This window comes from Gorilla gorilla, chromosome 20 (genome assembly GCF_029281585.2).
Source record: "Gorilla gorilla gorilla isolate KB3781 chromosome 20, NHGRI_mGorGor1-v2.1_pri, whole genome shotgun sequence".
Lineage (NCBI taxonomy): Eukaryota > Metazoa > Chordata > Mammalia > Primates > Hominidae > Gorilla > Gorilla gorilla.
The window spans coordinates 52,629,256-52,656,961 of record NC_073244.2 but is presented as its reverse complement, the minus strand read 5'-3'; the positions used below and the strand labels follow the sequence as shown (position 1 = coordinate 52,656,961).

The 27,706-nt window shown below is 44.9% G+C and overlaps 1 pseudogene; it reads left to right on the top strand.

Moving 5' to 3' along the window:
- LOC101152036 (cytochrome P450 2A13-like) overlaps positions 1-26,713 on the top strand; it is a 103,271-nt pseudogene extending 76,558 nt beyond the window's left edge.
- The last annotated feature ends 993 nt before the right edge of the window (positions 26,714-27,706 follow it).

Here is a 27,706-nt window from a genome sequence, read left to right as displayed (position 1 = left end):
TCAGCCAGGCGTGATGGTGGGTGCCTGTAGTCCCAGCTACTTGGGAGGCTGAGGCAAGAGAATGGCTTGAACCCAGAAGGCAGAGGCTGCAGTGAGCTAAGATCATACCACTGCACTCCAGCCTGGGTAACAGAGTAAGACTCCATCTCAAAATAAAATAAAATAAAATAAAAATAAACAAACAAACAAAAAAGAAAAACATTAAAAATCGAGCTACCATACAATCCAGCAATCCCACTGGTAAGTGTATTCCAATAAAAGGAAATCCGTATACTGAAGAGATGTCTGCACTCCCATGTATTTCGCAGCTCTGTTCACAACAGCCAAGATATGGAATCAACCTAAGTGTTCATATGGTGCCCATACAGAAGGGAGTACTATTCAGCCATTAAAAAGAAAAAGATCCTGATATTTGCAGCAACATGGATGGAATTGCAGGACGTTATGTTAGGTGAAATAAGCCAGGCAGATTCTGCTGTCACTCTTAAAAGACATGTTGCTCTGTTTGTTGTTTTATTTCTGTGGTTGGTGAGGGAATGTGTGCCATGCATTTGCACAGGCAGAGTCCCTGCTAACTCTTCAGAGGCTACAAGGAGCCTAAAGCTGGCAGGTGCTGCAGAAGCCAAAAGGTTAGCATCTCAGGGCTGAGTCCCAGAACCAGCTTCCCATTGGCCACAGGCTGGCTGATGTATCCTTGCGATAAAGATATTAAACTTGCAACACCTCCCTCAGGGAAGGATGGTGGTCCTGCTGGTGGAATACATGGAGGTTGGATTTATTTATTTATTTATTTATTTTTGAGATGGAGTCTCGCTTTGTCACACAGGCTGGAGTACAGTGGTGGGATATTGGCTCACTGCAACCTCTGCCTCCTGCGTTCAAGCGATTTTCCTGTCTCAGCCTCCCAAGTAGCTGGGACTACAGGTGCGTGCCACCACACCCAGCTAATTTTTGTATTTTTTTAGTTGAGACAGGGTTTCTGTATGTTGGGCAGGCTGGTCTCGACCCCCTGACTTGAGATGATCCACCTGACTCGGCCTCCCAGAGTACTGGGATTATAGCCATAAGCCACCGTGTCCAGCCTGGAGGCTGGATTTAGAGTGGTTCCACTTCAAGAATAGTGCTAAGCTTTATCAAAAGGTGACATTGCAGCACAGGGGATCGAGAGTAACTGGCAGGCAGAATTGGGGGCATCCTGGGCCCTTTGGGGATGAGAATTTATTCTGGACCTCACAAGAAAGTGGGATATGGAGGAGACATAGTCTGATGGAGGAGGCCTAGCTCCATTTTGGATGGGCTGTGGGGGTGGGGGTGGCTGATTTAGCCACTCATTCATTCACTCCTCACCAAATATTTTCAACACCTGTCATATGCCACACGCTGTGTTAAGAGTACAGGGATGAGCAAGACAATGGATTCGCCCTTCACAGAGTTGTCACTGAGGTGAGGGAGGCGTTCTCACCAACATTCCTTCCAGAAAAATCCCTAGAGACCTGACAATAAAAGAATCACACACAAAATGGCACAGATCACCTCTTGGTGTGGGGAGGTCATGCTTTAGAGATGTTTATTTAATTCTCAGCGGATTTGAAGGAACATATCAGGGAATGCAAAGAACCAGTGCAGAATCCCACAGCTCAGGGAACCTGGGCCAAGAGGGCTTTTTGATAGACGGAAGCAGTAGGAGGAGGCAGCTGGGAATGAGGATGGGGGAAGACTGCAGCAGTGTGTGACTGTGGTCTACAATAGGCACGAACCTCAAAAATAGCATTCAACATGAAAGGAACCAGACACAAAAGATCACATATTACGCCTGTAATATCAGCACTTTGGGACACTGAGACGTGTGGATCACCTGAGGCCAGGAGCTCACAACCAGCCTGGCCAACATGTCCCTACTAAAAATACAAGAAAATTAGCCAGGCGTGGTACCACATGCCTGTAATCCCAGCTACTTGGAAGCTGAGGCAGGAGAATCTCTTGAGCTTGGAAGGCGGAGGTTGCAGTGAACCAAAATCACGCCACAGCACTCCAGCCTGGGAGACAAAGCAAGGCTTAGTTTAAAAAAAAAAATCAAATATTGTGTGATTCTGTTTATAGGAAATATTCAGAATTGGTAAGTCCATAAGGACAAAAACCAGATTGGCAGGGGCTGAGATGAAAAAGAGAATGGGGTATGGGGAGTGACAGCTTGATAGGTATGGGTTTTGTTGGGGGGAGATAATGAAAACATTTGGAACTAGGAGAATCACCTGACATCAGGAGTTCAAGAACACTGAACTCCAGCCTGGGTGACAGAGTGAGACTCCGTCTCAGAAAAAAAGAAAATGTTTGGAACTAGATGGTGGTGGTTGTACAGCTTTGTGAATGAACCACATGCCACGAAATTGTACACTTTAAAATGGCTAATTTTATTATATGTGAATTTCATCTTAATTTTTAAAATTATATATATACATGGCCGGGCACGGTGACTCACACCTGTAATCCTAGCACTTTGGGAGGCCAAGGCAGGTGAATCACTTGAGTTCAGGAGTTTGAGATCAGCCTGGCCAACACGGTGAAACCCCATCTCTACTAAAAATACAAAAATTAGCCAGGCATGGTAGCACACACCTGTAATCCCAGCTACTAGGGAGGCTGAGGCAGGAGAATTGCTTGAACCCCGGGGGTGGAGGTTGCAGTGAGCCGAGATCACGCCACTGCACTCCAGCCTGGGCGACAGAGTGAGACTCTGTCTCAAAATATATATATATAATTTTGTATATTATAATTTTCAATAATCTCACTCCTCCACTCACTTGCACGCAACCTCAGACAACTGGTGCCATGGAGGGGAAGGAAGCTGGCTTGCAGCAGGTCTCTCAGAGGCAGGAAGTTGCAGGGAGTCAGAGCCATTGTCTACAGAGGCGGGGACACTGAATGACCCTGGAATCATTTGACTCCCTTCCCTCAGCCCCTTCAGCGGGGCAGGAAGCGGATCTGGTATGTTGGGGGTATTTTGCCCACACCACACTCCTGGGGTGTCAGATCGATGTCTTCTGGGGCCACGGGGCTGGCCACAGAGAAGTTCTGGAGGATGGTGGTGAAGAATAGGAACAATTCAGCGCGGGCGATGCCTTCACCAAGACAAATCCGCTTCCCTGTGGGCACAGAAGGTCACCAGCATGGGCACACTGCAGGTGCATACTCTTTGCTCTGCCATGTCCCTAAGCCCAGACATGTATGTCCGCTGCAAGAGATTTGCATAAGACTGGCCTTTAACCTACAATTCAGGGTGGACTTTTAGGAAGCTGCTCTGAAACCAGGTGCAAATCTTTGAGTGGATGTGCCATGTTCATTTCTCTCTCTCTCGCTCTCGCTCTCGCTCTCTCTCTCTCAATCTCTTTATTTATTTATTTATTTTTTTTTTTTGAGATGGAATCTCTCTCGGTCACCCAGGCTGGAGCACAGCGGCGATATCTCGGCTCACTGTGACCTCTGCCTCCCAGGGTGTTGAAACGATTCTCATGCCTCAGCCTCCCAAGTAGATGGGATTACAGGCACCTGCCACCACGCCTGGCTAATGTCTTGTATTTTTAGTAGACATGGGGTTTCACTATGTTGGCCAGGCTGGTCTCGAACTCCTGACCTCAGGTAATCCACCCGCCTTGGCCTCCCAAAGTGCTGGGATTACAGGCGTGGGCCACCGCGCCTGGCGCCATGTTCATTTTTCTAGTAGAGAGTTTGTAGCTTCTGTTACAGTTCCAAAGGGTTTGGTGATCCCCACAGTGTATAATGACCCACTTCTGGTTGTGTGTGTGTGTGTGTGTGTGTACCTGTACATGTGTGAGTGTGAGCATATTTACGACAACATTCTTAGTGTTCTTCACTTCTCATACGGGGAGAATGGCACCTCCCTCAAAGGGCTCTTGTGAGGTTAAAGGAGACAATTGTAAAAATTCTTAGAACAGCACTTGGCTTGTGCTAAGGAGCCTTAAGGTTTGGTTATCGCCTTGTGTTTGTTTCTGGGGGTATGTGTGGGGTATGTGTTTCTGGACATGTGTCTGTGTCTGTGTCTCTAGGCTGTTTTCTGGTCTCAGCCTGAGATCCACAGGCTTCAAGAGCTCAGGGGGTAAAAAACCCAAATTGTATATAAATTGTGAATGGGACTGATGCATATGAGACAGGGAGGGTCTATGGCTTCCACCGATTCTCAGAGGTGCAAGGAACCCCCAGTAGGTTCTAAACCACAGATTTGGAGAAAAATAAGAACAAAGGGAGCTGGAAAAAGCTCAGGCAGAGACAAAGGGAGCCTTTCCCTTTACTTCAGTGTTTCATAATCTGCAAACCTTGGAAAGGCCATGTCGAGTGTGAGTTTTCAGGCATTCCCTATGCCTGTCAAGTTGTTGGACAAGTGTGTCTATGTGGAGGTGTCCAGAGATGGATCCATGTCCCTTTGGCACATCCAGAAGTTGGGCAACATGAGCTTAGAAACAGGCAGGTCTCTGGGCCTGTTCTTCTGTAACTCTTTGTGTGACCTAATGTTTTCCACAACAGCCTGATGCTTGTTATATCCTTCCCATCATGCCCTCCCCATCTCTGAGGCCATCTGTTTGGACACCTTTCGAATTTCTTTGGCTGCAGTACCCTTTTGGCTTGGGTTATACCTTTCTTTCTGCCCCTGGCAGCCCTACTCCTGTCTTTTTCTCTGTCTATACCTGTCAGACACAGTTTTTCTTCTTTTCCTCTCCTTTTGTTGGCTTTCTTCCATCTTGCTTAACTTCCTATCTCCATCTATTTGAATCTGATTGCTCCCCAATCTCTCTCTCTCTCCTTCTTTCTTTTCAACTCCCTCTAAAGATACCTTATTTGTCTCCTTCATTCTTTCTTCCTCTCTTCTTGTGTCACTCTCTCTTTTTCCTGTCTCTTATTCTGTTTCTCTCCTTTCCCTCCTTCCTTGTCCCCTCCTCCTTCCTTTTCCTCCTCCCTCTCCTCTTGTTCCTCCTCCTCCTCTTCTCCTTATGTGGCTCTCTCTGTGTGTGTCTCTCTCTCTTCCTCTCCGTATACTGCCTGATGTTCACCTGCTGTCTGTCCTTCTGCCACTGTCTCCCCATCTCTGTCTCTCAGTGTGTTCCCTCTTTGTCCCCAACTATGTTTCTCAATCTCATTATCTTTGTTACTTATCTGTCTCTGTCCTTATTTCCCTACATCCCTGCCTCTCTTAAAACAAAATAGCAGGCCTGCCACAATGGCTCACGCTTGTAATCCCAGCACTTTGAGAGACCAAGGCAGGCATATCACCAGGTCAGAAGATCAGGACCATCCTGGCTAACATGGTGAAAACCCATCTCTACTAAAAATACAAAAAATTAGCCAGGCATGGTGGTACACACCTGTAGTCCCAGGTACTTGGGAGGCTGAGGCAGGAGAATCGCTTGAACCTGGGAGGCAGAGGTTGCAGTGACCTGAGATCACGACACTGCACTCCAGCCAGGGCAACAGAGCAAGACCCTGTCTGAAGAAAAAAAAAAGAAAGAAATGTTAAGATAATGTCTCAGGCATGGTGGCTCACGCTTGTAATCCCAGCACTTTGGGAGGCTGAGGCGGGTGGATCACAAGATCAGGAGATCAAGACTATTCTGGCTAACACGGTGAAACCCTGTCTCTACTAAAAAACACAAAAAATTAGCCGGGCATGGTGGCAGGTGACTGTACTCTCAGCTACTCAGGAGGCTGAGGCAGGAGGATGGCATGAACCCAGGAAGCGGAGCTTGCAGTGAGCTGAGATTGTGCCACTGCACTCCAGCCTGGGTGACAGAACGAGACGGTGTCTCAAAAAAAGAAAAAAAAAAAAACAAGATAGCAAAATTGAGAGAAGACATTGACCCTCAAGCCATCACCCCATGTGTTCCTAACTGTCATTGAAGATAAAATGTGGAAGGAGGTCACTGTACTGCACAAAACCAGGGGCTGGGCCAGGACCCTGGGTCACTGAAGTCACTGATGAAACTCAAGACTGGGGATTTGTTTCTGGGGCCTTTCATGGATGGTGCATGTTAAATTAAATTAAATTTGGCCTAAAGCAGCCTCCCTGCATAACAAACTGTAACGTAACTCAACATGTAAACAAACTGCAATGTAACTTGAGAGTATATTCTTGTAACAAGTAACCTTGGACAATCACGGCAGCAAACCTTCAGCCAATCACAGGCTACAAGCTGCCCAGACATGCTCAGATAAGGCAAACACAGAGCTGTAACCAATCAAGCTGTTTCTGTACCTCAGTTCCTTTCTCTGTGGATAAATACTGCCTGATCACATTGCTGGGTGGAGCTCTCTGAACCTTTCCTGGTTCCGTGTGCTGCCCAATTCATGAATTGTTTCTTTGCTCAAATAGACTCTGCTAAGTTTAATTTGCCTAAAGTTTTTCTCTTAACCAGCCAAAGAGTGGAAGATGAGAACTGGGACAAGTCAGAGCACGTCAAGACCTTCTCCACCTCCCCAGTGCTAGACCATAAATCCAAACTCCTCCCACAGCCTTCAAGGTCCTGCCCAGCTGAGACCTTTGTCTTATTCCCTTCTGCAATCTACACCCAAGGCTCACTGGACTTCCTATAGATTCTCAATGGTACCATCACATTTCCACCTTTAGCCTTTGCCCTTGCTGTTTCCTTTGCCTGGAACACACTTTGCAATCGTTGATTGACGCCCACCCATGAACATCTCGGCTTGGAAGCCAGTTCCTCTGGTAAGCTTTTCCTTACTGACTCACCACAAGATTAGCTGGTATTTCCTATTTTGTGCTCCAAAAGTTCCCTTTAGAGCACTTATCATAATTATGTCTAATTATAATAATAATTGCCCTTGTGAGCATGTCCTTTGTGCCAGGCAGTTCCAAGCATGTTGCAGGCATTCATTCATTTCATGAGATGATTATTTTATTATTATTTGATGAATGCCTATCTTCCCTGTTGGACTTTAAATTTCCTGGGGCAGGAACCCTGTCTCTGTGTGACCTGTTTGATGCATTATCTTCAGCCCCCAGTACAGCACTGGGCTTAGAGTAGTGCTCAACAGATTTTTTTCTTTTTAAGAAAATGAATTCACTGAGGTTTAGAGATGTTAAAATACTTGCCCAAGCTCCTGCTTGCCCAGATGTGCCTTTGGGAATGTCATCTTTCTCAAGCCTCCTTACAGGGTTGTAGTGAAGATGGAATGGGATAAGGCAGGTGAAGCAATTGGAATATATTAAGTGCTCAATTAATAAGGACCTGTCATTTTTTTTCTCAAGTTGAGGATAGGACCTGCCCTCAGGTGTCTGGGAAAGAAATTGTGGGTCCAGCTTACCTAAGGAGAAGGGGATAAAAGCTTCATTCTTTTTCAGTGCCCCATTAGCATCCAGAAAGTGGTCAGGATTGAAGGCGTCTGGTTTTTCAAAGTAGTGTGGGTCACGGAGAGCAGTGCTCAGGATGAGAAATACTTCCGTGTCCTGAGGGAGGATCACAAGATCAAAAGATATTGCCATTCCCTGCCCACCCTCCACACACACACCACAAAAAAGAAAAAGAAAAAAAACAAAAACAAGGGGACTCAATTGAGAAGCTAACAAAATGTTGAGTTTGGGGATTAAGAGAATCCAGGATGCCCACACAGGAGGGATGTGGGGGTGCAGCCAGTCTTACCTTGGGGATGGTGTACCCTCGGAAGCTGGTGTGTTGGGTGACAATGTGGGGCACACCCATGGGGAGAAGGTCGGCAAATCTCTGAATCTCATGGATGACTGCCTCTGTGTATGGCATTTTGGCTCGGTCATCAAGCGCTGGAGGGCGATGTGGGCCAACCACCTGTTCAATCTCCTTGTAGACTCTCTCTGCACAGAAAAGAAGATGAATGAATCTCATTTTAAAGAGGCATTTGAGGCCAGGCATGGTGGCTCACGCCTGTAATCCCAGCATTTTGGGAGACTGAGGTGGGCAGATTGCTTGAGTTCAGGAGTTCAAGATGAGCCTGGCCAACATGGCAAAATCCCATCTCTACTAAAAATACAAAAAATTAGCTGGGTGTGGTGGTGCAAGCCTGTAGTCCTAGCTACTCAGGAGGCTGAGGCGGGTGAATCGCTTGAACCCAGGAGGTGGAGGTTGCAGTGAGCTGAGATCATGCCACTGCACTCCAGCCTGGGTGACAGAGCAAGACTCAGTCTCAAAATTTAAAAAAAGAAAAAAGAAGGAAAGAAAATTTTTTAAAAAGAGACCTTTCAGCAGGGACACTACTTTCTATTGACCAATTAAAAACCTACAAGGCTTAGATCTTTGATACTCCTCAAAGCAATCAGTGTGGGGTGAGGAGAGCAGGGAGGAAGCAACAAGAATTCTCACTGCTGAAATCTAATGTCTATTATGGATCCTCTTCCCACATGCACAGGTACACACACACACATGCACACACACAACACGATTTTGCATGGAATTTCAGATTAAGAACTCCAGGCTACAAATCAAAACACCCTCTCTAAGATGAGTAGAAAATGAACTAATATTTACTGTGTTCATAATATAGGTGAGACACTATTCTTGGTCCTCAGGTATATAACAGTGTAATAGAACAATAGATGAATCCATGAAGAACTGGATAAAAACATCAATCAATCAATCAATGGATCAATTCATGGAAGGAAAGATTGATGAAGAAATGAACAAACCAATAAATGGATGTATATATTTACTTACCAATTAATAGATGGATTGATTGATTAATTAATCACTAATGAATGGTCCATAGACAAAGAAATCAATGAACCCAATTAATGAATAATCACATGAATGGCTAGATTTATGGAAGAACAAGTGAATAAGTAAATTAGTGAAGTATGAGTAAATAAAGGAATAAATGAATGGCTGGATTGAATGATAAATAGATCAGAGGTGAATAAATGAGTGAATTATTGTGATAAATGAAGGAAAGCATGGATGGATTAAGGGTGAATTGAAAGACTGACTGATGGAAGGATAAAGGTGAAACCTAGTTCATAGAAGGATGGAAGAATGCATGAATGAATGAATGAATGAACCAATGAATCAATGACAAATAGTCCATCAACATATCACTGTTTCAAAGGATCAACTTGTGGATCAAGTAATCCAAATAAATGAATGACAGTATATGTCCTTGGATGAATCATAAATGAAAGAATCAGTGAGTACACATTCTTTAATTAATAAATTAAAGAATAGATGAAAAGATAAGTGGATGAACGGATCAATTTTTAAGTGATGGCACAGAAAGTCAAATATTCCATGTTCTCACTCATAAGTGAGTGCTACAAAATGTGTACACATGGACACAGAGAGAGGAACAATAGTGAAGACTAAGAAGAGCGAGGGAGCAGAAGGGGGAGGTGAATGATGAGAAATTACTTAATGGGTACAATGTACACTGTTCGGGTGATAAATACCCTAACGGCCCTAACTTCACCATTACAAAACCTACGCATGTAACAAAACTGCATATGTACCCCCTAAATTTGTACATCACGAGATCAGGAGATCGAGACCATCCTGGCTAACATGGTGAAACCCCATCCCTACTAAAAATACAAAAAAATAGCCGGGTGTGGCGGCGGGCGCCTGCAGTCCCAGCTACTCAGGAAGCTGAGGCAGGAGAATGGCATGAAACCTGGAAGTGGAGCTTGCAGTGAGCCAAGATCGTGCCACTGCACTCCAGCCTGGGTGACAGAGTGAGACCCTGTCTCAAAAAAAAAAAAAAGAGAGAGAGTCTTAAATGCTCATATGCAGCCATTCTTTGTACATCCAATGGCTTCATTACAGTATGAATAACAAAAACAAGAAAACAAAGAATCACTCAACTACTTTGACATTGTCCATTGTGAATTCCATACTGAGAGCAAACAAGTCCATTATGATGGTGACAGAAGTAATGTTGATGCCCAAGGTTTTGGTCGATCTCAAAATTTTGAGGCTCACCAAAAGGGGAGAATTGTTTAATTAAATTAAATTTGACATAAAGTTCTCTCTGCATAGAGTGAACTGCAACCTAACTTGGGAGGGAGTATATTCTTCTTTTTTTTATTTTTATTTTTTGAGATGGACTCTTGCTCTGTTGCCCAGGCTGGAGTGCAGTGGCACCATCTCTGCTCACTGCAACCTTCGCCTCCTGGATTCAAGTGATTCTCCTGCCTCAGCCTCCTGGGTAGCTGGGATTACAGGCACACACCACCATGCCCAGCTAATTTTTGTATTTTTAATAGAGACACAGTTTCCCCATGATGGCCAGGCTGGTCTCAAACTCCCGACCTCAGGTGATCCACCGCCTTGGCCTCCCAAAGTGCTGGGATTACAGGCGTGAGCCACTGCACCCGGCCCAGATGAATATATTCTTGCGACAAGTAGCCAAATGTTGGCTAATCAGAGCAGCTGGGCTTTCAGTCCACCACAGGCTGCTAGCTCCTCAGATTGTGACCAAGTAAGGCAAGCTGTGATCTGTGGCCAGCCAGGCTGTTTCTGTATGTCACCTCCTTTTTCTGCCTGTGAATACTGCTTGCCCATACTGCCATGTGGTGTCTCTCCTGGTTTAGGGAGTTGTCCGATTCATAAGTCACTTCTTTGCTCAAATAAACTCTGCTAAATTTAATTTCACTGATGTTTTTCTCCTAATACTACCACCCATCATGCTTCACTATGCTCTGTACTCACCAACCATCCCCGTGCCACCCGTGACTCTGGAAGTCTGTCTCATTCTGTTTGGTGAAGGATCCCCAAGTACAGAGGCAAGAAGCAGCCCACCCTCAGACCCCATTCATCTGTGCCTTACCCTCAGAAAGGATTTGAGTAGGCCTCTTCTGTCCATCTGCAGAAGGTTCCCCAAAAGGGGCAGAGGGTGGGGCCCTGGTGGGAGGGTGCCATGGGAGTTAGGGTGATGCTGAACCAGGAGTAGCAAGAGGCCTGTGAGGAGTGCAAGGAAGAGGAGGACGCTGAGCTCCATGGTTCCAGTCTGACTGCCCTGCACCCCACTGCAGCCTCTAACTGGGCCTTTTATCCTGAACCTGCCTCTTCACTCAGTTATGAAACTTCATCCATTCCCCGCCTCCTTTCTCATTATCATCAAGGAGCATTAGCTTAGAAAAATGTGTTAGGGAACCCAGACTTCCTGCTTAGGCAACCCAGCGACCTGATGCCTATCCCTTATCCACTCTCTAGATGTTGGCAGGGATACAGTGGTAGAGATATCAAAGTCCACCTGAGCATGTGAACGTGTGGGTGTTTGTGTATGAGTATGTGTATTTTTGTAAGCATAGGTGAGCATGCACACTTTTTTACTTAGCTTTGTCTGTTTGTTTATGCTTCCGTGCATTTGTCCATGCCTGCTTGCATCCGTGTATGTGCTTATATGATTTTTATATGTAAAGGGGTGTTTGTATTTATGCAAATGTGCAGGCGTGTGTTTCTGTGTTTGAATCTGGGGGTGCTTATGTGTATATCCTTGCATGTGTGGAGCTTCCTTGTATTTATACAATTTCATATATGAAAGTGCATTTACATTTGTGTGTTGTGGAGGTGGTGGTAGTGTGTGTTCAAAATTGGGAGGCTGGCTGGGTGCAGTGGCTCACACCTGTAATCCCAGCACTTTGGGAAGCTAAGGTGGGCAGATCACTTGAGGTTAGGAGTTCGAGACCAGCCTGGCCAACATGGCAAAGCCCCGTCTCTACTAAAAATACAAAAATCAGCCGGGCATGGTGGTGGGCACCTTTAATCCCAGCTACTCGGGAGGCTGAGGCAAGAGAGTCACTTGAACCTGGGAGGTGGAGGCTGCAGTGAGCCAGGATTATGCCACTGCACACTAGCCTGGGTGACAGAGCAATACTCTGTCTCAAAAAAAAAATTGAGAAGCTGATGAAAAGAAGGAATTGTTCAATTCAATCAAATCTGGTCCACTGCCTTTGTCGCATAGCAAACTGTAACCTAGCAATATGTGAACCAATTGTGTGTATCTGTGTGTGCTGGCGTATTTGTGCTTGTGTGTTGGTGCATCTCCTAGCCCCTCTCTTTGGAAGCCTGCAGACGCTTGTGGGGAAAAGAAGGAGAGATCAGATTGTTACTGCGTCTATGTAGAAAAGGAAGATATAAGAAACTCCATTTTGATCTGTACTAAGAAAAATTGTTTCTGCTTTGAGATGCTGTTAAGCTGTAACTTTAGCCCCAACCCTGTGCTCACAGAAACATGTGCTGTATTGAATCAAGGTTTAATGGATTTAGGAACGTGTGGGATGTGCCTTGTTAACAATATGTTTGCAGTATGCCTGGTAAAAGTCATCACCATTCTCCATTCTCGATTAACCAGGGACAGAATGCACCGCGGAAAGCCACAGGGACCTCTGCCCAAGAAAGCCTGGATATTGTCCAAGGTTTCCCCCCACTGAGACAGCCTGAGATATGGCCCCATGGGAAGGGAAAGACCTGACCGTCCCCCAGCCCAACACCCGTAAGGGGTCTGTGCTGAGGAGGAGTAGTGAAAGAGGGAGGCCTCTTTGCAGTTGAGATAAGAGGAAGGCTTCTGTCTCCTGCTCATCCCTGGGAATGGAATGTCTTGGTGTAAAGCTGACCATTCCCATTCATTCTATTGAGATAAGAGAAAACCACCCGGTGGCTGGAGGTGAGATATGCTGGCAGCAATACTTCTCTGTTACTCTTTACTAAACTAAGATGTTTGGGTAAAGAGAAACATAAATCTAGCCTGTGTGCACATCCGGGCACAGTACGTTTCCTTGAACTTATTCATGATACAGATTCCTTTGCTCACATGTTTCTGTGCTGACCTTCTCCCCACCTGTTGCCCTGCTACACTCCCCTCACTAAGATAGTAAAAATAATGATCAATAAATACTGAGTGAACTCAGAGGCCGGCGTCGGTGCAGGTCCTCCGTATGCTGAGCGCTAGTCCCCTGGGCCCACTGTTCTTTCTCTATACTTTGTCTCTGTGTCTTATTTCTTTTCTCAGTCTCTTGTCCAACCTGATGAGAAATACCCACAGGTGTCGGGGGGCTGGCCGCCTTCAATGCTCAGGGTCTATCTCCAGTGTCCCCTCCTTTATCAGTCCTTCTGTGACAGCCATAGGTGGAAGTGATGGGAGAAACAGAATGAGGGGCAAGAAATGCAGAACTAGTGAGTCTGAGAGGAAGAGGTGGTCAGTTGGAGGGAGACAGAAACTGAGACTGGCAGGTGCAGCGATCGGGTCCGCTTGGTTTCTGATCACTCTAACTAGCGCTGAGGGGGTTCTTCCCAACTATCTTCATGGTGCAGGAAATTTCTCTGGCTCTATCTCTCTCTAACTTTATGTCTCTGTTTTCCCCCTGGAGACTCTTGAGCTCCATGTGTGTGGAAACTGGGTCCAGTTTGATTGATGTCTACTGGACTCCCATATGTCTCTATCTTCACTGTGAGCCTGCACCCACACAGCCTCTGACAGGGTCAGTCCATATTTGCACAATTTGGATGTGAATGTGTCCGTGTCTGCCTGTCTCATCCTAGGCCTGACTTTTGACCATGAGGCAACATCTTTCTTGCAATGTTAACCAAACTCTTTGCTGGATCCAGGATCCTGACCCTGAAGTTACTTTGACCCAGGAGGAGAAGACAAAGAGTCCCGATTTTTAAGAGGTGGAAGCTGTACTTTCCTGACCCTGGAGAGGTGCCAGCACAGACCTTTCCAACCCAAGGACCTGGGTCCTGCTGTGCTGTGTCATCTGACACTAAGATCGGGTGCTCATTCCAGCCCCAGTGTGAAGCACCGATGGGGAGGCGTGAAGTGCTTTACACACAGTGACCCAGTGTTTACCCTGAGCCCAGAAGTTACTTTGACCCAGGAGGATAAGACAAACAATCCTGATTTTTATGAGGTGGAAGCTGTACTTTCCTGACACTGGAGAGGTGCCAGCATGGACTTTTCTGACCCAAGGACCGGGGTCCTGCTGTGCTGTGTCATCTGACGCTAAGATTGAGTCCTCATTCCAGCCCCAGCGTGAAGCACCAACGGGGAGGCGTGAAGTGCTTTACACACAGTAACACAGTCTTTACCCTCTTAGGCAGGTATTGTTGCCATCCCCATTTTGTAGATGGAGAGATTGAAGCAGTGACAGTTTGCAAGTCTTACCCAAGGTCATACAGTGGGTTAGGGCTACATTGTTCAATATGATAGTCACTTGCTGCATGTGGCCACTAATTAAGTACTTGAAATGTGGTCCAAATACTATTTACAATAGCAAAGATAGGGAATCAACAGATGAATGGTTAAATAAAATGTGGTGTATATACACCATTGAATACTATTTAGCCATAAAAAGGAATAAAGTCTTGTCTTTTATAGCAACATGGATACAACTGGAGGGGATTATCTTAAGTGAAATAAGCCAGGCACAGAAAGTATCACATGTTCTCATTCGTAAGTGGGTGCTAAACAATGTGTACACATGGACCTAGAGAGTGGAATAACAGATAGAACCTCCAGTGCGATTTTGAATCAGAGTGGTAAGAACAGCCATTCTTTACTTGCTCCCAATCTTAGAGGGAAAGCATTAAGTCTTTCACCTTTAAGTATGATGTTGGCTGCAGATATTTTTGTAGATGCCTTTAGTCAGGGTAAGAAATTCTGTTTATTTCTAGCTTGCTGATAATTTTTAATCAGGAATGGATGTTGGATTTCCATCAAATGTTTTTCATGCCTGTATTATTACTGGGAGAACCCACCCTTAATATTTCAACATAGGTTCTTTCTATTTTCCATAAGTGTTGGCCAGCTGAGAAATAGAGACAGTACAAAGAGAGGAATTTTACATCTGGGCCACCAGGGGTGACATCACATATTGGTAGGACCATGATGCTCACCTGCGTCTCAGACCAGCAAGCTTTTATTAAGGGTTTCAAAAGGGGAGGGGGTGTAAGAACAGAGAGTAGGTACAAAGATCACATGCTTCAAAGAGCAAAAAGCAGAACCACTGATAATGGCCTAACAAAGATCACATGCTTCTGAGGGAACAGGGCAAAGGGCAAAAGCAGAACCACTGATAAGGGTCCAACAAAGATCACAGGACAAAGGGCAAAAGCAGAACCACTGATAAGGGTCCAACAAAGATCACATGCTTCTGAGGGAACAGGGCAAAGGGCAAAAGCAGAACCACTGATAAGGGTCCAACAAAGATCACAGGACAAAGGGCAAAAGCAGAGCCACTGATAAGGGTCCAACAAAGATCATAAGGCAAAGGGCAAAAGCAGAACCACTGATAAGCATCTATGCTCAGCGGTGCACATATTGTCTTGATAAACATCTTAAATAACAGAAAACAGGGTTCAAGAGCAGAGAACCAGTCTGACCACAAATTTACCAGGGTTGAGTTTTCCCAACCCTAGTAAGCCTGAGGGTTCTGCAGGAGACCAAGGTTTATCTCGGTCCTTATCTCAACTGCACAAGGCAGACATTCCCAGAGCAGCCATTTATAGACCTCCCCCCAGGAAGGCATACTTTTCCCAGGGTATTAATATTAATATTCTTTGCTAGGAAAAGAATTTAGCAATATGTTTCCTACTTGCACGTCCGTTTATAGGCCCTCTGCAAGAAGAAAGAAGAAAAATATGGCTCTTTTTGCCTGACCCCACAGGCAGTCAGATGTTATGTTTGTCTTCCCTTGTTCCATAAAAATCACTATTATTCTGTTCTTTTTCAAGGTGCACTGATTTCACATTGTTCAAACATACATGTTTTACAATCAATTTGTAGAGTTAACACAATTATCACAGAGGTCCTGAGGTGACATACATCCTTAGCTTCTGAAGATAACAGGATTAAGAGACTAAAGACAGGCATAAGAAATTATAAAAGTATTATCTGAGAACAGATAAATGTCCATATTAAGATGAAATCTTCACAACCTTTTTTATGTTTCAAAAATAATTGTAATAAGTGGAGAACAGTTTTGCTCCTTTCATTAAACATATGAATTTTACAAATTATAGTGATATATTTTTCTCTCTGGGTAAATATGAGTAATACAGAGAACAATGTGTAAAACAAATGGTTCCTGGAAAAATAGGAATAAACAAGAAGTACTGATCAGTACCAGTGGCTACCCATAATTAACACCACTAGTCAAATTCTCAATAACCACATAGAAAAAGGGTTTAACTGTATATGCTTAGGTAAGTGTCTTACAGAGCATACCTCTGTATGACACTTACATACAGCATGTAAGTGTATAGAGAAAGCATGTACTTTATTTCTTTTTTTATATATACTTTAAGTTCTAGGGTACATGTGCACAACGTGCAGGTTTGTTACATATGTATACATGCGCCATGTTGGTGTGCTGCACCCATTAACTCGTCATTTACATTAGGTATATCTCCTAACGCTATCCCTCCCCATGGTGTATATGTGCCATATTTTCTTAATCCAGTCTATCATTGATGGACATTTGGGTTGGTTCCAAGTCTTTGCTATTGTGAATAGTGCCGCAATAAACATACATGTGCATGTGTCTTTATAGCAGCATGATTTATAATCCTTTGGGTATATACCCAGTAATGGGATGGCTGGGTCAAATGGTATTTCTGGTTCTAGATCCCTGAGGAATCACCACACTGTCTTCCACAATGGTTGAATGAGTTTACATTCCCACCAACAGTGTAAAAGTGTTCCTATTTCTCCACATCCTCTCCAGCACCTGTTGTTTCCTGACTTTTTAATGATCACCATTCTAACTGGCGTGAGATGGTATCTCATTGTGGTTTCGATTTGCGTTTCTCTGATGGCCAGTGATGATGAGCATTTTTTCATGTGTCTGTTGGCTGCATAAATGTCTTCTTTTCAGAAGTATCTGTTCATATCTTCACCCACTTTTTTTATTATACTTTAAATTTTAGGGTACATGTGCACAACGTGCAGGTTTGTTACATATGTATACATATGACATGTTGGTGTGCCACACCCATCAACTCATCATTTAACATTAGGTATATCTCCTAATGCTATATCTCCCCCCTCCCCCCACCCCACATGATGAGTTCATGTCCTTTGTAGGGACAGGGATGAAGCTGGAAACCATCATTCTCAGCAAACTATCGCAAGGACAAAAAACCAAACACTGCATGTTCTCACTCATAGGCGGGAATTGAACAATGAGAACACATGGACACAGGAAGGGGAACTTCACCCACTTTTCGATGGGGTTGTTTGTTTTTCTCTTGTAATTTTGTTTGAGTTCTTTGTAGGTTCTGAATATTAGCCCTTTGTCAGATGAGTAGATTGCAAAAATTTTCTCCCATTCTGTAGGTTGCCTGTTCACTCTGATGGTAGTTTCTCTTGCTGTGCAGAAGCTCTTTAATTTAATTGGAGCCCATTTGTCCATTTTGCCTTTTGTTGCCATTGCTTGTGGTGTTTTAGACATGAAGTCCTTGCCCATGCTTATGTCCTGAATGGTATTGCCTAGGTTTTCTTCTAGGGTTTTTATGGTTTTAGGTCTAACATTTAAGTCTTTAATCCATCTTGAATTAATTTTTGTATAAGGTATAAGGAAGGGATCCAGTTTCAGCTTTCTACATATAGCTAGCTAGTTTTCCCAGCACCACTTATTAAATAGCGAATCCTTTCCCCATTGTTTGTTTTTGTCAGGTTTGTCAAAGATCATATGGTTGTAGATGTGTGGTATTATTTCTGATGGCTCTGTCCTGTTCCGTTGGTCTATATCTCTGTGTTGGTACCACTACCATGCTATTTTGGTTACTATAGCCTTGAAGTATAGTTTGAAGTCAGGTAGCATGATGCCTCCAGCTTTGTTCTTTTGGCATAGGATTGACTTGGCAATGTGGGCTCTTTTTTGATTCCATATGAAATTTAAAGTAGTTGTTTCCAATTCTGTGAAGAAAGTCATTGGTAGCTTGATGGGGATGGCATTGAATCTATAAATTACCTTGGGCAGTACGGCCATTTGCATGATATTGATTATTGCAATCCATGAGCATGGAATGTTCTTCCATTTGTTTGTGTCTTCTTTTATTTCGTTGAGCAGTGGTTTGTAGTTCTCCTTGAAGAGGTCCTTCACATCCCTTGTAAGTTGGATTCCTAGGTATTTTATTCTCTTTGAAGCAATTGTGAATGGGAGTTCACTCATGATTTGGCTCTCTGTTTGTCTCTTATCAGTGTATAAGAATGCTTGTGATTTTTGCACATTGATTTTGTATCCTGAGACTTTGCTGAAGTTGCTTATCAGCTTAAGGAGATTTGGGGCTGAGACAGTGGGGTTTTCTAACACAATCATGTCATCTGCAAACAGGGACAATTTGACTTCTTCTTTTCCTAATTGAATACTCTTTATTTCTTTCTCCTGCCTGATTGCCCTGGCCAGAACTTCCAACACTATGTTGAATAGGAGTGGTGAGAGAGGGCAGCCCTGTCTTGTGCCAGTTTTCAAAAGGAATGCTTCCAGTTTTTGCCCATTCAGTATGATATTGGCTGTGGGGTTGTCATAAATAGCTCTTATTATTTTGAGATGCATCCCATCAATACCTAATTTATTGAGAGTTTTTAGCATAAAGGGCTGTTGAATTTTGTCAAAGGCCTTTTCTGCATCTATTGAGATAATCATGTGGTTTTTGTCTTTGGTTCTGTTTATATGCTGGATTACATTTATTGATTTGTGTATGTTGAACCCGCCTTGCATCCCAGGGATGAAGCCCACTTGATCATGGTGGATAAGCTTTTTGATGTGCTGCTGGATTCGGTTTGCCAGTATTTTATTGAGGATTTTTGCATCAATGTTCATCAGGCATATTGGCCTAAAAGTCTCTTTTTTTGTTGTGTCTCTGCCAGACTTTGGTATCAGGATGATGCTGGCCTCATAAAATGAGTTAGGGAGGATTCCCTCTTTTTCTATTGATTGGAATAGTTTCAGAAGGAATGGTACCAGCTCCTCCTTGTACCTCTGGTAGAATTCAGCTGTGAATCTCTCTGGTCCTGGACTTTTTTGGTTGGTAGGCAATTAATTATTGCCTCAATTTCAGAGCCTGTTATTGGTCTATTCAGGGATTCAACTTCTTCCTGGTTTAGTCTTGGGAGGGTGTATGTGTCCAGGAATTTATCCATTTCTTCTAGATTTTCAAGTCTATTTGCATAGAGGAGTTTATAGTATTCTCTGATGGTAGTTTATATTTCTGTGGGATCGGTGGTGATATCCCCTCTACCATTTTTTATTGCGTCTATTTGATTCTTCTCTTTTCTTCTTTATTAGTCTTGCTAGTTGTCTATCAATTTTGTTGATCTTTTCAGAAATCCACCTCCTGTATTCATTGATTTTTTGAAGGATTTTTTGTGTCTCTATCTCCTTCAGTTCTGCTCTGATCTTAGTTATTTCTTGCCTTCTGCTAGCTTTTGAATGTGTTTGCTCTTGCTCCTCTGGTACTTTTAATTGTGATGTTAGGGTGTCAGTTTTAGATCTTTCCTGCTTTCTCTTGTGGGCATTTAGTGCTACAAATTTCCCTCCACATGCTGCTTTAAATGTGTCCCAGACACTCTGGTATGTTGTGTCTTTGTTCTCATTGGTTTCAAAGAACATCTTTATTTCTGCCTTCATTTCGTTATGTACCCAGTAGTCATTCAGGAGCAGGTTGTTCAGTTTCCATGTAGTTGAGTGGTTTTGAGTGAGATTCTTAATCCTGAGTTCTAGTTTGATTGCACTGTGGTCTGAGAGACAGTTTGTTGTGATTTCTGTTCTTTTACATTTGCTGAGGAGTGCTTTACTTCCAATTATGTGGTCAATATTGGAATAAGTGCGATGTGGTGCTGAGAAGAATGTATATTCTGTTGATTTGGGGTGGAGAGTTCTGTAGATGTCTTTTAGGTCGGCTTTGTGCAGAGCTGAGTTCAATTCCTGGATATCCTTGTTAACTTTCTGTCTCATTGAACTGTCTAATACTGACAGTGGAGTGTTAAAGTCTTCCATTATTATTATGTGGTAGTCTAAATCTCTTTGTAGGTATCTAAGGACTTGCTTTATGAATCTGGGTGCTCCTGTATTGGGTACATATATATTTAGGATAGTTAGCTCTTCTTGTTGAATTGATCCTTTACCTATGTAATGGCCTCTTTTGTCTCTTTTCATCTTTGTTGGCTTAAAGTCTGTTTTATCAAAGACTAGGATTGCAACCCCTGCTTTTTTTTTTTTCATTTTCCATTTGCTTGGTAGATCTTTCTCTATCCCTTTATTTTGAGCCTATATGTGTCTCTGCACGTGAGATGGGTCTCCTGAATACAGCACACTGATGGGTCTTGACTCTTTATCCAATTTGCCAGTCTGTGTCTTTTAATTGGAGCATTTAGCCCATTTACATTTAAGGTTAATATTGTTATGTGTGAATTTGATCCTGTCATTATGACATTAGATGGTTATTTTGCTTGTTAGTTGATGCTGTTTCTTCCTAGCATTGATGGTCTTTACAATTTAGCATGTTTTTGCAGTGGCTGGTACCAGTTGTTCCTTTCCATGTTTAGTGCTTCCTTCAGGAGCTCTTGTAAGCAGGCCTGGTGGTGACAAAATCTCTCAACATTTGTTTCTCTGTAAATGGTTTTTTCTCCTTCACTTATGAAGCTTAGTTTGGCTGGATATGAAATTCTGGGTTGAAAATTCTTTGCTTTCAGAATGTTGAATATTGGCCCCCACTCTCTTCTGGCTTGTAGAGTTTCTGCCGAGAGATCTGCTGTTAGTCTGATCGGTTTCCCTTTGTGGGTAACCTGACCTTTCTCTATAGCTGCCCTTAGAATTTTTTCCTTCATTTCAACCTTGGTGAATCTGACAATTATGTGTCTTGGGGTTGCTCTTCTCGAGGAGTATCTTTGTGGCATTCTCTGTATTTCCTGAATTTGAATGTTGGCCTGCCTTGCTAGGTTGGGAAAGTTCTCCTGGATAATATCCTGAAGAGTGTTTTCCAGCTTGTTTCCATTGTCCCCGTCACTTTCAATTCCACCAATCAGATGTAGATTTAGTCTTTTCACATAGTCCCATATTTCTTGGAGGCTTTGTTCATTTCTTTTTACTCTTTTTTCTCTAAACTTCTCTTCTCGCTTCATTTCATTCATTTGATCTTCAATCACTGATACCCTTCCTTCCACTTGATCAAATCAGTTACTGAAGCTTGTGCATGCATCACGTAGTTCTCATGCCATGGTTTTCAGCTCCATCAAGTCATTTAAGGTCTTCTTTAAACTGTTTATTCTAGTTAGCCATTCATCTAATCTTCTTTCAAGGTTTTTAGCTTCTTTGTGATGGGTTCAAACATCCTCCTTTAGCTCAGAGAAGTTTGTTATTACCGATTGTCTGAAGCCTTCTTCTCTCATCTCATCAAAGTCATTCTCTGTCCAGCTTTGTTCCGTTGCTGGTGAGGAGCTGCATTCCTTTGGATGAGAAGAGGTGCTTTGATTTTTAGAGTGTTCAGCTTTTCTGCTCTGGTTTCTCCCCATGTTTGTGGTTTTATCTACTTTTGGTCTTTCATGATGGTGACGTACAAATGGGGTTTTGGTGTGGATATCCTTTCTGTTTGTTAGTTTTCCTTCTAACAGTCAGGACCTTCAGCTGCAGGTATGTTGGAGTTTGCTGGAGGTCCACTCCAGACTCTGTTTGCCTGGATATCACCAGCGGAGGCTGCAGAACAGCAAATATTGCAGAACGGCAAATTTTGCTGTCTGATCCATCTTCTGAAAGCTTCATCTCAGAGGGGCATCTGGCTGTATGAGGTGTCAGTGGGCCCCTACTGGGAGATGTCTCCCATTTAGGCTACTCAGGGGTCAGGGACCCACTTGAGGAGGCAGTCTATCTGTTCTCAGATCTCAAACTCCATGCTGGGAGAAGCACTACTCTCTTCAAAGCTGTCAGACACGGACATTTAAGTCTGCAGAAGTTTCTGCTGCCTTTTGTTCAGCTATGCCCTGCCCCCAGGTGGATTCTATAGAGGCAGGCAGGCCTCCTTGACCTGCGGTGGGCTCCATGCAGTTTGAGCTTCCTAGCCGCTTTGTTTACCTACTCAAGCCTCAGCAATGGCGGATGCCTCTCCCCCAGCCTCGCTGCCACCTTGCAGTTCGATCTCAGACTGCTGTGCTACCTGTGAGCAAGGCTCCATGGGGGTGGGACCCTCCAAGCCAGGCATGGGATATAATCTCCTGGGGTGCCGTTTGCTAAGGCCATTGGAAAGGCACAGTATTAGTGTGGGAGTGTCGTGATTTTCCAGGTACCATCTGTCCCTGCTTCCCTTTGCTAGGAAAGGGAATTTCCCGACCCCTTGCACTTCCCGGGTGAGGCGCTGCCCCGCCCTGCTCCATGGGCTGCACCCACTGTCTGACAAGTGCCAGTGAGATGAACCCAGTACCTCAGTTGGAAATGCAGAAATCACCCATCTTCTGCATCACTTACGCTGGGAGCTGCAGACTGGAGCTGTTCCTATTTGGCCATCTTGGAACCTCCTCCTCAAATTGGGATTATTTTGAAGAAAATGCCAGACCTTGCATCAATTCACCTATAAATGTTTTCACCACGTATCTCTAAAATTATCCCCATTTACCACTGGGGAAACCAAGGCATGAAGAGATCACATAACTTAATCAACGTCACTTTTCTGATAGCATTCAGAGCCAGGATCAAAGCCCAGCTCCCTGGATCCAGGGCCCTTGCCATTAACTGTTGAGATGCCTCTGGAAACTTAGATGTGAGTCTTTTTTTTTCTTTGTGTATTTTGTTTGTTTGTTTTCTTTTTTTGTTTTTGTTTTTGGTAATGACAGGGTCTCAATGTGTTGCATGGGCTGGTCTCAAACTCCTGGCCTCAACCAATCCTCTTGCCTCAGCCTCCCAAAGTGCTGGGATTACAGGAATAAGCCACCACGCTGAACCATGAGTGAATCTTAAGCGTGGCATCACTCAGGCAACAAAGAAACTGCCATTTCGTTTCAAAGTTGTCAAATTACTTCTCAAACCAACAGTTGGAATATAAACCTCAGGGATGAAAGTATTGCATCAACATTAAATTTACTATAGCTGATAAATGTAACTGTAGTTATATCAGAAAATGTCCCCATTTTTAGGAGATACTCTCCAAAGTATTGAGAAGTAAAACCTATGTTGTATGTAATTTACCCTAAGTGGTTCAGAAAGATATTGCTATGGTTTGAATGTTTTTTATCCATGTTGGAATGTAATCCCCAATGCAACAGTATTGGGAGGTGTGGCCTATGACAGGTGATTGGGTCATGAGGGTTCCATCATCATGAATGGGATTAGGTACCCCTACAAAAGGGCTTGATGGATGGAGTTTACCTCTCTTGGTCTTCCGCCTTCCACCATGTGAGGACACAGTGATCCTCCCCTTGGAGGATCCAACAGCACGAAGCCATCTTGAAAGTAGAAACCTGATCCTCACCAGGCACCGAACCTACCAGCTCCTTGATCTTGGACTCCCAGTCTCCAGAACTGTGGGAAATAAATTTGTATTCTTTATAAGTAGACTGGGTGCTACTGCTCACACCTGTAATCCCAGCACTTTGAGAGGCTGAGATGGGCAGATTACTCGAGGTCAGGTGTTCAAGACCAGCCTTGCCAACATGGTGAAACCCTGTCTCTACTAAAAATACAAAAATTAGCCAGGAGTGGTGGTAGGCGCCTGTAATCCCAGCTACTCTGAACGCTGAGGCAGGAGAATCACTTGAACCCAGGAGGCAGAGGTTGCAGTCAACCAAGATCATGCCATTTGCACTCCAGTCTGGGCAACAAGAACACAACTCCATCTCAAAAAAATAAATAAATATGTTACCTAGTCTGTAGTATTTTTTTATAGTAGCATAAAACAGAGTAAGATAGATAGATGATTGATTGATAGAATAGAACAAGTCATATTGGGAATGGGTTAAAATGTTAAGGTGAATCTGCATAAAGAGTACTTTTTTTAACATTTTAATCTGCGCCTCGGCCAGGCGCGGTTGCTCACGCCTGTAATCCCACCACTTTTGGAGGCTGAGGAGGATGTTCAAGACCGACCTGGCCAACAAGGTGAAACCCCATCTCTACTAAAAATACCAAAATTAGCCGGGCATGGTGGTGCATGCCTGTAATCCCAGCTACTCGTGAGGCTGAGGCAGGAGAATTTCTTGAACTGGGGAGGTGGAGGCTATAGTGAGCCAAGATCATGCCACTATACTACAGCCTGGGTTACATAGCAAGACTCCATCTCAAAAAATAAATAAATAATAATCTGGGCTGTGTGCAGTGGCTCCCACCCAAAATCCCAGCACTTTAGGGGGCTGGGAAAGGAAGATTGCTTGAGCCCAGGAGTTTGAGACCAGCCGGGGCAACATGGCGAGATATAATCTTTACAACAAAGTTTTTAAAACATTAGCCAGATGTGGTGGCATGCCTTGAGGGCAGGAGGAGTGAGGTTGGCCTAAAGCCCCCTCTCCCTGCAGGAGGAGAAGAACCCCAACACAGAGTTCTACTTGAAGAACCTGGTGATGACCACGTTGAACCTCTTCTATGCGGGCACCGAGACCGTCAGCACCACCCTGCACTACGGCTTCCTGCTGCTCATGAAGCACCCAGAGGTGGAGGGTAAGGCTGGAGGGGAGGGGAAGTGGAGGGCCCCAGACCCTCAAAACTCCCCTGAGCCTGGTGCAAAGACCCACCTGTCCCAGATCCCAGGACCCTGAGACGTGCCTTGCTGTCCAGAGACAGGGCAATATTCAGCTGATACGCATCAGCTGAGTCTCATTAGCTATTTAAATATTGAAAATGTCTGCACTGATTGGTCAGTCACTCCTGTCCCAAGCCCACTGAGTGCCCGCTGCCCGCTCCTCTGGATCATCCCCTGAATTCCTCCCTATGCCTCCTCTGTGATTCTGGCACGACCTGGTTAACATGATCCTGCACCAACAATGCTAATTGCTGACATCTGTTATGAATGGTCTACCTCCGTGTCATACACGGAGCCATGTCATCCACCCCATTTTACCTATTCAGGCTATCATCCCTGCTCTGAGACCCCTAGATACCTAAACGCATTCCCCTTCCTCCCCCAGCAAAGGTCCATGAGGAGATTGACAGAGTGATCGGCAAGAACCAGCAGCCCAAGTTTGAGGACCGGGCCAAGACGCTCTACACAGAGGCAGTGATCCATGAGATCCAAAGATTTGGAGACTTGCTCCCCATGGGTGTGGCCCGCAGGGTCAAGAAGGACACCAAGTTTCGGGATTTCTTCCTCTCCAAGGTGCTGCTTGTCCCCCCACCAGCCTAGGACTTCCAACACACTCTCTGTGACCTCAGCACCCCATCTCCATGAGAAGCTTTCTAGCCCCTGTCCCACTCTCTCAATGAAAGATTTTTTGAACCACCACATCCCTTCTATCTTCCCTCTCAGCGACTCCTGAATCCTGTATCTCCCCCAGAATTTTTGCCACATGGAGAGGAATGAACTCCATGTCCACAAACTCCCTGTCCCAAGGGACATGAGTCTCCTTTTCCTTTCCCCTTGCCCTTTTGCTTTAAGGACATAAATTTCATGTTCCCTGAACACCCTGCCTAAGAGGACGTGAACCCCATGTCTCCCAAACTTCCTGTCTCAGAGACATGAAACTTCTATCCCCCAAGGCTCCTCTCTCAGAGGTCCCCAATTCCCATGCCTGCCACTTCCCCTCACCTGGGGCACCCTAGTTCCCCCTCCAGCCCCTGTGTACTCTCAACAATCCCCCAACCCGCCTCGTCACATACACCTTCCTCCTCCCTCCCAGGGCATAGAAGTGTTCCCTATGTTGGGCTCCGTGCTGAGAGATCTCAGGTTCTTCTCCAACCCCCGGGACTTCAATCCCCAGCACTTCAATCCCCAGCACTTCCTGGGTGAGAAGGGGCAGTTTAAGAAGCGTGATGCTTTTGTGCCCTTCTCCATCAGTAAGAGACCACTGTTTGCTGCCAGGCTACTACTCACACCAGCAGGGGCCTCCCTTACCCAGCTCCCCTCTCTGCCGTGTAGCCTAGTATTTCCCCAGCTTGGAAGTTCCTGTTAGAATCTACCGTTGAGCCACCAGCTGATACTCCCTTAACTACCAAGCACCCAGTACCTGTGCCCAGGCAAAAGGAAAGGAAACATCATACCCCTTTCAGAGGCAGGGAAAACCAAAGCCCAGAGAGAATCAGAGATGTATTTCTCTAGGGTCACACAGCAGATTCTTCAGATCCCTAAAAAGGAGATGACGGCACAGCAGTCATATTTGCCAGTGTTATCTGGGGGAAGGGGCATCTAAACCTCCCATTGTGACACCTGGCATCGATCACCCCATCTTTTGTACATCTTTTGTACACTCAAGGAAACTGAGGCTCAGGGAGGATCAGAGCCTCCTCTGAAAGTCTCTCAGGCCATAATATTCCACCCCTCCTCCCTGGGAGAGCCGCAGCTGGAGGTCTGTAGTGGGGCGAGGCTGCACTGAGAGTGGGCTTCACCTCCACCCCTCCCGCCTCTCCTCCTCAGGAAGGCGGAACTGTTTCAGAGAAGGCCTGGCCAGAATGGAGCTCTTTCTCTACCTCACCACCATCATGCAGAACTTCCGCTTCAAATCGCGGCAGTCGCCTAAGGACATTGTTGTGTCCCCCAAACACGTGGGCTTTGTCACAGTCCCACGAAACTACACCAAGAGCTACTTGCCTTGCTGAGGGAGGGCTGTGCTGGTGCAGGCGTGGTGGGCGGGATCAGAGGAAGGGCGGGGCCAGGAGCGGGCCTGCGGGAGGGACGGGGCTAAGAATGGGGGCAGGACAGGGGGAAAGGAAGGGGTGAAGTGGTTAGGGGGAAGAGAAGAAACACAAGGGGCTCAGTTCACCTTGACGATGTCCTTCAGAGCTGGGATGAGAGGAAGGGAAACCTTAAACTATGCTACAAAGAGTAGTAATAATAGCATCTCTTATTTCTTGAACAAGTACCTCCGTGTCAGCTCTGTTCAAAAACCGTTGCATGCTCACCTCACTTAATGCCCACAAACCTCTGCAAAGGGGAACAGCATTCATGCCCATTTTACACATGACAAAGCTGAGGCTCAGAAAGTTGTCTGTATCTGAGGTGTCACAGAATATAAGTGCCCAGCAAATCTTTGAACACAACCCTCTGGGCAGATTCTTAAAAAGCACCCCTTCCTCAAGTCAAACAGCTTAGTATAGCATCACACAGCCTGAACAGCCCTGTCCTGGGGTTTTCTCCAGAGACCTGGCCGGCGGTTGTCCTGGCTTCACTGCACACTTGCCCACTCTCACCTACTCAGCATACTTTGTGCACCAGGGTGTAGCCTGCACCCCCTACCAGGTAAGGCCACTGTCGTCCATTGAGAGTCAGTTCAGGGACACAATGAGACCGCTTAATGAAGAAATTGACAGAGAGAAACATTCTGAGAGAATGCTGGGAGAACTCTGGATCAGGACACACCATATGCATGTGTGTGATCATGTACAGTTGTGCATGTGAGCATATAACTGCATACTCTCCCCATGTATGCATGAAAAACATTCCACTATGGGTTTCTGAAGGCTGGGTTCTCTTGATGGATCTAGGGTCTGTTGTAAGACCCAGCTAAGAGTTTCACAATTACCTGCCCTCTCTCAAGTAAGTTAGTGTGTGTCCCCCTTAGAAGCTCCCTTACAGCTTTCACGAAAATTAAC